General features: G+C 40.9%; 1 protein-coding gene across 1 annotated transcript in view; it reads right to left on the reverse strand.

The window, feature by feature from the left end:
- The window catches only part of PLS1 (plastin 1), a 114247-nt gene extending 109094 nt beyond the window's left edge, over window positions 1-5153 (reverse strand). The window contains exon 1 of the mRNA XM_010858154.1: window positions 5034-5153. The gene's annotated coding sequence lies outside the window, so the exon portion shown is untranslated. The remainder of the gene's footprint in view (window positions 1-5033) is intronic.
- Window positions 5154-10209: the final 5056 nt, after the last annotated feature.

Genomic DNA, 10209 nt, shown 5'->3' on the forward strand with positions numbered 1-10209 from the left:
TATTTTGTTTTAAAAATGTTTATTGCACAGAATTCAAGGAATTCCCAAGTGCACTCACATTTTTTTTTAAATCAACATGCTTTTTAAAGTTAGTTTGAAAAAAAAATGATAATAAAGTTAGTTTGTTGTGCATGGTGACACCTTTCCCCAGAATAGCCCCTGAGGACTCCCTTTTAATGAGGAAATTTTTTTAACTTTTTAAAATTTATTTATTCTTTATTTTTGGCTCTGCTGGGTCTTCACTGCTGCATGGGCTTTTCTCTTGTTGCAGAGCATGGGCTCAGGGCGCACACGCTTCAGTAGCTGTGGGAGGTGAGCTTCAGTAGTCGCAGTTCCTGGGTTCTGGAGCACAGACCCACTAGTTGTGGCGCACGGCTCAGCTGCTCCACAGCATGCAGGATCTTCCCTCACCAGATAGCGAACCCATGTTTCCTGCACTGGCAGGCAGATTCTTTAGCACTGAGCCACCAGAGAAGCCTGAGGAAACTTTTAACAGACATGAATAAGTTAAAACCACCGAGTTTTCTAGATCCTCTTAAACATTATCCCCAAGGATCAGCTAGGGTCTTTTGATATCCTAGCTAATTCTAGCAGTAGAATTTTAGGGTACAATGGAGAATGGGGAAAGGGTAGATCATAGTGAAAGTGAAAGTGTTAGTCACTCAGTTGTGTCTGACTCTTTGTGACCCCATGGATTGTAGCCCACCAGGCTCCTCTGTCCATGGAATTCTCCAGGCAAGAGTACTGGAGTGGGTTGCCATTCCCTCCTCCAGGGGATCTTCCTGACCCAGGAATTGAACCTGGGTCTCCTGTATTGCAGGCAGATTCTTAATCTGAGCCAGCTAATTCTAGTGGTAGAATTTTAGGCCACAATGGAGAATGGGGAAAGGGCAGATCATAAGGACAAAATAAACAGGAGTTCTGCATTTACCAGCAGTATATTTTTAGTAAAAAATGGCATCACAAAAGCACAACCAAAGAGAATTAATTTGGGAAGAAAACATATACCTAAAAAAAAAAAAAAAAATCTATGACCTCAGGCCTTAGCTCACCACAAGCCTTATTTCTATATACAGCTGCTAAAGAGGTCTGCAAAGTCTTAAGTTGCGTACATATGAGTATGGGTCCAAATCACAGTAAATATTGGGTCTCGTTGTAATTAGTGCTAGTTAAGACAACAAACAGAGTGCCACCTTTAACGTAACGAGGCTTTTTGTAAGCTAGTTTAGTGACGATCCCGTTTCTAGAAGAGATCTATCAGCATGGTAATGGTCTAATCTAGGTACCATATCCAACAAGGCAAATTGATAAAACTGCAAAGTATTTACCAAGGTGATGAAATCACAGTCCTCAGTCTGAATTAATCTAATTCAGGAAAAACACTTGGGACACCTCACCAAACACAACTTTGATCATCAGCACCATCACTTGAAGAATTACAATATGAAAGAAGTACACTTTAATGATATCCCCTTAGAAGACGCAGCCTTACTAGTCTATTACTAGAAGATACTAGCCAAATGGTATCAAGTCACCTAATTGGCCATACCTAAGTTATCTGGCCAGAGAAGGCAATGGCACCCCACTCCAGTACTCTTGCCTGGAAAATCCACGGATGGAAGAGCCTGGTAGGCTTCAGTCTATGGGGTCGCTAAGAGTCAGACAAGACTGAGCGACTTCACTTTCACTTTTTACTTTCATGCATTGGAGAAGGAAATGGCAACTCACTCCAATGTTCTTGCCTGGAGAATCCCAGGGACAGGGGAGCCTGGTGGGCTGCCATCTATGGGGTCGCACAGAGTTGGACACGACTGAAGCAACTTAGCAGCAGCAGCAGCAGCAGCAAGTTATCTGGCAATTATCACTATCCTAATAAACTCCTCTCTTTACGGAAGGTTCTCCCTCAACTAACCAGTTCTCTTACTCTAAAGTGGTGAAGCAAAGACAAAATTCATGGAATAGCCATGTGCTGCCCCTCACTTTCAGCAGGGCCATGTGATTAGTTCCAGCCAATGGGCTGTGAGTAGAAGTGATTTGTGTCCCTCTAGGCCAAAGCATGGGCTTTCCTGGTAGCTCAGCAGTAAAGAATCTGCCTGCAATGGAGGAGCCACAGGAGATGAGGGTTTGATCTCTGGGTCAGAAAGATCCCTTGGAGGAGGAAATGGCAATCCACTCCAGCATTCTTGTCTGGAGAATCCCATGGACAGAGGAGCCTGGCAGGCTACAGTCCATAGGGTCACAAAGAGTTGGACACGACTGAAATGACTTAGCACGCACACACAGGACAAAGCCTTTCAGAGCCATGTGATCCTCTAGCTCCCCTTTTCCTGCTGCAACAACCTAGAAGTCCCATGTCAAAAGAGCAAAATCACAAAAATTACAGCAGCCTGGATCTCTGAGTCATTGAATGCAGAACAGCTGCCCTGGAGGACAGCCAATGCACACTGGCATTTATGTGAACAAGAAATCAATGGAAGTATCACGGTTGATTTGTTCCTATAACATAGCCTACTCCATCTTGACATATACAGAAAAGCTGAGCAGACAGAAGCCTTGTATCCTGTGATCAACCAACCTCAGCCATTTACAAGGATTAAATAGGGAAATTTTCCAAACCTTCCTCAGACAGGTATGTGTGCAACTTTATTATTTCACTTCAAGCACATTCACAAATTATTGCCACACCTACTCCTATTTCAAAAATCAGTATTTACAACCAAATCATCGTTATTAATAAAACTTAAGATCTTACCGAGACACACATCAAGCAATGTACCTTGAGTGATGTTCACTGAACAATGTAACTAACCACTGACAAACCTTAGCTGAATATGTTGTTCTTCCACATGGCTCATGTCCTACTCTATGACTCTTCATTTTCAGGAGACACATGTAGCAGTGGGGTTACACTCCATGGACAAGATGGTAGAGAGCTCTGAGCAGAGCTGGCCCAGTTCTCTTTTGTTAGCAGTCAACAGGTAAGCTATTCATTGGACACACTGATGTTGGTGGGGCTTTGAACTCAGAGAGATGCTATCTCCTCCAGCTGGCAGTAAAAATATCCACTAAGATAAGGACTCAATCCTGTATCCTTTGATACATGCCCGATTTAAAACCACTGGAAAGTCTGGAGCCTGGCCTGGCAAACAGTAGGGTATAAAGTTTCACAGCCCTGGGTCCAAATCTCAGCTCAACAACTGACAGCTGTGTGAGTCAGGCCAAAAGACAAAGACACAGCCTGTAAGAGCCTCAGTTCCTTGCCCCGCTCCACAAGGAATCCGTGAGGATCAACAGAACGAATATAGATGGAAACACTGACTGCATGGTAGACCGCTGCTGCCTCAAATCTGTGGGATTGTTTTTTTAAATGCCTCAGAACTGTGGAATTCTTTTCACAAAAATAAAATTTTTGACCCTTCACCATGTGGGATCTTAGTTCACTGACCAGGGGTCAAATCTGTGCCCGCTGTAGTGGAAGCATGGAGTCTTAACCACTGGACCGCAGGAAATTCCCCAGAACCATGGCATTCTCCTTAAAGCCAATTAAAATTTATATTTCCTTTATGTTTTATTACAAGCGAAACAACTTTCTCAGGTACATTTAAAGCAGCAAAAAATATACCTTTGGCTTTATCCTTAGAGTAGATGCTATCTATGACAGACATGAAAATAAATTCTATTACTTAATCTGGTCCTTTTACAATATGATCAAGTCCTTGGTATGAAAATACATCTTGGAATTAAATTTCTGCCCATTTTCCAGGGGCAAATGAACTTTTAAAATTCCTAAGAATTTCCTATTACCCATCCGTCTGCTGATTTCCAGTTCTGATTATGTATTTTTATGCTCCAAGTAAATTGCTCTTGGTTATTTTTTTAATACTAAAAATTAATGTCAATGTAGCCTAATCATAAAAAAGAAAAATCAGACAAATTCCAACTGAGGGGCATCTAACAATGTACCTAACTCTGTGTGTGTGAGCGTATGTGTCTGTGCGCACATGCTCAGTCCCTAAGGCGTAGCCGAGTCTTCACGACCCCACGGACTGCATCTCACCATGCTCCTCTGTCCATGGGATTTTCCAGGCAAAAATACTGGAGTGAGTTGCTATTTCCTTCTCCAGGGGATTTTCCTGACTCAGGGACCAAACCCACATCTCCTGCATTGGCAAATGGATTCTCTACCACTGAGCCACCTGGGAAACAGCTCCTCAAAACACTCATTATTGTCATAGAGCATTGTTGACTTGAGCTCCCTGCATCATACAGCAAATTTGCACTGGCTATATAATTTTACATATGGTATTATATATGTTTCAATGTTACCCTCTCAATTCTTCCCTCCCTCTCCTTCCCCTCATGTGTCCACAAATCTGTTCTCTATCTCTGCATCTCCATTGCTGCCCTGTTCATCAGTACCATCGGTGTGAGGGAGGTTCAAGAGGGAGGGGACATACATATACCTATGGCTGATTCACGTTGATATATGGCAGAAACCAATACAATATTGTAATGCAGTTAACCTCCAATTAAAAAAAAACAAATTTAAAAAAAGAAAAAAAAAAAACACTTGTGGTCATCAAAAAACAAGGAAAAAGTCTGAAAAATTGTCACAACCAAGAGGAGACTAAGGAGCTAAATGTCAACTAACTATAATGTGGGTTCATCAGGAATCTATCAGGATTCCCACATGGGATCATGTAATAGAAAAAGGACTTTAGGCAAAAACTAAGGGAATGTGAATACACCATAGACTATAATTAATAATATAGCAATATCAGTTCATTAATTATAATAAATTTACCACACTAATGTAAAATGTTAATGACAGCATAAACTGTGTATCAGTGTGAGGCACACGGAAAATCTCTGTACATTTTCTCTATCTAGAACTGTAAATGTCAACACAATGAGACACCACTTCACAGCCAGATGGTCATTATCAAAATGACATAATAACAAGTGCTGGTGAGGATGTGGAGAAACTAGAACCTTCGTACATTGCTGCTAGGAACGTAAAATGGTGCAGTTACCTTGGAAAATGGTCTGGCAGTTCCTCTAAGTGTTTACTGTTGAGTCATCAAGTGAACCAGCAATTCCACTTTGACGTATATACCCAAGAGAAATGAAAACACGTGTCCCATTGAAACTTGTTCACAAATGTTCATAGCAGCATTATCCATAGTAACTAAAAAGTGAAAACAACTCAGTGTTCATCAACTGATGAATGAATGAAGAAAATGTGGTAGATCAACACAGTGGACTATTATTCAGCCATAAAAAGTGAAGTATTAGTGCTACAACATGAATAAACCTTGAAAACATTATGCTAAGTGAAATAGGCAGACACAAAAGGCCACACACTGTATGATTCCCTTTATATGAAATGTCAAGCATATGCAAACTATAGAGACAGGAAGATCTGTCATTGCCTGGGGAGAGGTAGAGACTGACTAATAGGATTTTAATTATAGGAAGGCACATTTCCAAATAAAGTACTATCCACTATATTTTTAGAAAAATGGGGAAATGAGGAGTGCATGCAAATGGTATAGGGTGATGAAAATACCCTAAAACACCCTTATACTTTAAATGAATGTACTGTATGGTGTGTGAATTATACCTTGGTAAATAAATAAAGCTATTAGCTTAAAAAAAAACACACACATCATGTGTACCAAGAACACTGATGGAACACATTCAATGCTATTCAAGGCACATATTTTGACAGTGTCTGGTAGGGGTGATTTAGTCGCTAAGTTGTATATGACTCTTATGACCCCATGCGCTGTAGCCTGCCAAGGTCTTCTGTCCATGGGATTCTCTAAGCAAGAACACTGGAGTGGGTTGGCACTTTCTTCAGGGAATCTTCCTGGCCCAGGAAATGAACCCGTCTCCTGCACTGCAGGCAGATTCTTTACCAACTGAGCTATAAGGGAAGCCCTGACAATGTCTGATTGATATGAAACCTTTAATTTCCTGGGAAGCCTTCTGTTTGATTTTGTAATACCTTTAGTATAATGACGAAGGGCAGAACATAATGAAAGAACCTGTGCACACAGAAGGTCTGAATGAGGCTTCTCAGATTAAATGAGCAAACTACTGATACATAAACATAAGGCCTCCCTAAAGTGTGCCTGAGATGTAAAAGAGGATGCAAAAGAAATTTCCTGTTGGTATTATAATTAGCTTACGAACGGGCTTCCCATGTGGCCCAGTGATAAAGAATCCTCCTGCCAATGCAGGAGACACAGATTCAATCCCTGGGTCAGGAAGATCCCTTAGAGGAGGAAATGGCAACCCACTCCAGTATTCCTGCCTGGGAAATCCCACGGACAGAGAAGCTTGGCGGGCTACAGCCCATGCGGTTGCAAAGAGTCGGACACAACTGAATGACTGACTGGCTAGCTTACCTAAAGTGGGGGTATCGCTGTGTCCTTTTTTAGCCTACTACCTCAGAATGGAGTCATTTCCTCTGAATTACTAGAAAATTATAATGCTTTCAGTTCTTCTATCATTTGTTGTCCTAGTTCTATGAGAAATGTAAAACTCACTCGGAAATATGCAAATGAGCTTAGTCTCCCACAGCACAATACATATCACTAGGCTATAACTCAGTGAAAATTTAAAAAGGTTCATCTTCTTTATCCTACACATTCCAGGTGTATATTAGCAGGAAATACAATAATTTTGAAAACCAAACTACTTTGTTCACAATGAAAGAGATGAACTTTTCTCCCATGTAAATCACATGGAACTTCATGAATCAAGAATTGAATTTCTGTTAACATTAGAGATATTGTAAAACCTAAGGTATAATAAAGTTTTGGTTCTTGTTTCATTTAACTGCAGGTAAAACAGGTACTCAAGTCTCTAGCAGATTAGAGTACTAACACACATTTCTTTGAGCATCTCCATAAATTACTGTCCTACTCACCTCTAATCTGATTTCTCTTAAACAATAAGAAACACTTCAAGAAGAATACAACCTCAATTTATATTTGTCAGTTTCTTTTAGAGGTGAATCAATTTTTCATATAAGCATTATCGATATATAAAACATTATTATTAAATAATACTATTTAATTCATTTCTGGAATTAGTTTAGAACACTTATGAATCCACAAAGATCCTTATACTTTGAATTCAAGCTATGCAGCTGTCTCTTGAATAAGGCTGGAGTATCAAAATTTACTGTCAATAAAACACAGACCTGGGATTAGCAGTCTGAAAATAAGGCACCATGGATCTTAAGTCTCTACAAGCAAGTAGAAGCTAGAAAACATTAAGTATATGGGTGGAGGTGGGTACAGATTTTCATCCATTCATCCATTCCTTTTCATGTTCCGTTAATTCAACAATTTATCAAGTGCCTCCTTGTACAGTCATTGGCATTCAGGCAATGAGGATACAAACTGAATTAGACATAATCCTGCCCTCAAGAAACAGACTCTCTACATGGCCAGGTGTGGGCACACATGTGGCCACAAGAAAAAGTAAATCTTCATACTAGAAGATTCTGATCTAAAATGTATATCACAGAGTGAAGTCAGAAATAGAAAAACAAATATATCGTATGTTAACATCTATATACAAAATCTATAAAAATGGTACAGATGAATCTATTTTGCAGGGGGCAGAAACAGAGGACACAGATGTAGAGAAAGGACTTGTGGACACAGCCGGGTAAATGGAGGGTAGGCCGAGTAGCACCGACATATATACACTACCATGTGTAAAAGAGACAGCTAGTGGGAAGCCGCTGTATAGCACAGGGAACTCACCTTGGTGCTCTAGAATGACCTAGAGGGGTGGGATGGAGGTGGGGTAAGAAGGAGGTTCAAAAGGGAGGAGAGATACATATATGTGTATGTATATAGCTGAATCCCTTTGTTGTACAGCAGAAACTAACACAACATTATAAAGCAGTTATTGTTGTTGCTGTTTAGTCACTAAGTTGTGTTTTACTCTTTTGCGACCCCATGGACAACAGCCTGCCAGGCTCCTCTGTCCAGGGGATTTCCCAGGCAAGAATACTGAAGTGGGTTGCCATTCCGTACTCCAGACTATCTTCCCCAACCAGGGATCGAACTCATGTCTCCTGCATTGGCAGGCGAATTGTTTATCACTGAGCCACCTGGGAAGCCCAAAAGCAATTATACTCCAGTAACAAAATTTTTAAAAATTAAAAATAAAATACAATGTATACCCTTTCATTCCTATTGTACCTGTTTCATCCACAACAAAAAGAACAACAAAATACAAACAACAGTAACTTCACAACAAAAACCAAGGTTCAGACAGGCTGAATGACTTGGAGATTCTCCCTCGGTTTCAGCCTTCAGGTTTGAATTCCCTTCTCTTCCCAGAACAACACTGAACAAGTACTGTAACCACTTTTACCTGGTGATTGAATTATTTTTAACTTATTTTTATAAACTGTCACTCAGAAATGGAAATTGGTTGTCCTTTCATATTTTACATATTTTGAAAGCCACAGAAACCTTTAACATGATGGATTCATTTTTGCAAGTCTGTAAGATGACTGAAATACACATATTAAAGTCAGGGGATTCCCTGGTGGTCCAGTAGTTAAGACTATGTGTTTTCATTGCCAAGGGCATGGGTTCCATCTCTGGTTGGGAAACTAAGATCCCAGAAGCCACGAGGCATGGAGATCCCCCCCAAAAAAGAATTAAAATCAGAGCCACGGAAAAGCATTTTTCTGTGTTTTTCCAAAAGAGTATGAACCACAGATCAATGGTCAGCAAAAAATGGGATTCCTCCTCCTCTGAGGTGTTGGGGGTTAAGAGAGAAGTGGAAGTAAAAGTAAGTCGATAGATAAGCAAGTCTGTGACTCACACTGCCTATAGAATAAAATTCCAAATTCCGCAGCCTCATACTCAAAAGGTTCTGCAATCTTCCCTAAATGCCTTTCTAGTCTTACCTCTCTGTACTTGCCAGAATGAATCAGAGACCCCAGCACTGGCTGAACCTGCACTTCCTGCTTCACTTCTGTTCTGAGGTTCAGTTGCCCGTCTGTCTGGCCCATCTCTCCAATAATTCCCCCAGGGCCCATGCTACCTATGAGCACCTGCCCATCCTTCACCCCCTGCTTCATATGCCCCTCCTCCACTATTTTCTTTACATAGACAAATGATCAGCTGGCTCACAAAGATGGATAAAACATTATCCTCAACCCTGCTCTGCTTTCCCTAACTGTCCCAATGGAAAGTGAACCTTTCCCCTTCTCAGACCTGTCATTGTGGTTTCCTATCATTCTTACAGCACTTACAGCACCAGCTGCCCTGTACTGGAGCCAGGAATTCATCTATCTTAACCTTACTATAGGACTGCACATTCTCTGAGAACAAGAAAGGAACTTTCTTCAATTGTGTACATCCTACCTCTGAGCTCAGATCTTGCAAGCTATTCCAAAATTACTTACTGGATGCAGTTTAACATTATATCCAGATTAACAAAATAAAATACAAACATACTCATTGGGTATACTCATCATTCACTCTTAGTGTGGGTCAGCTTCTAACATCTTCTTTCTAATGTCAGCTGTTTAGGACATCACAGGTGGAATGTCATTCTGGCTGAACAGCAGTTACTTAAAAACACGGAATGCAAGAAAAGAGCTGGTTTCTCATGGAGCACCTGAGCCCCTGTGCCACAACTACTAAGCCCACGTGCTACAACTACGGAGGCCCATGCACCTGGAGCCTGTGCTCCACAAGAGAAGCCTGCACATGGCAATGAAGAGTAGCCCCTGCTCACCGCAACTAGAGAAAGCCTATGCACTGCAACCAAGACCCAGCGCAGTCAAAACTAACTAAAAAATATAAAACGTTAAAAAAAAAAAAAAGAAAAGGTCTGATTTTTGGGGAGAGCTGGGGGGTTGGGGTGGGGTGGAGCAGGCATGGAACTTCCAGAGGACAGCAAGAGGCACAGGCAGCAACCACTGGTACATGTGTGCGAAGTCACTTCAGTCACGTCTTATTCTTTGTGATGCTATGGACTGTAGCCTGCCAGGCGCCTCTGTCCATGGGATTCTCCAGACAAGAATACTGGAAATGAGGCTAATTTAAGAAGAAAACAAAACCAAAAAAATACCTTAAAACATCAATTCTATGAAGATAGTACAGATAGTACAGTTACAAAAGAAAACCATTTGTTTCTTTGCTTCTAGTTCTCTTATCTCAC

Source organism: Bison bison, unplaced genomic scaffold, assembly GCF_000754665.1.
Source record: "Bison bison bison isolate TAMUID 2011002044 unplaced genomic scaffold, Bison_UMD1.0 scf7180017864384, whole genome shotgun sequence".
Taxonomy (NCBI): Eukaryota; Metazoa; Chordata; class Mammalia; order Artiodactyla; family Bovidae; genus Bison; species Bison bison.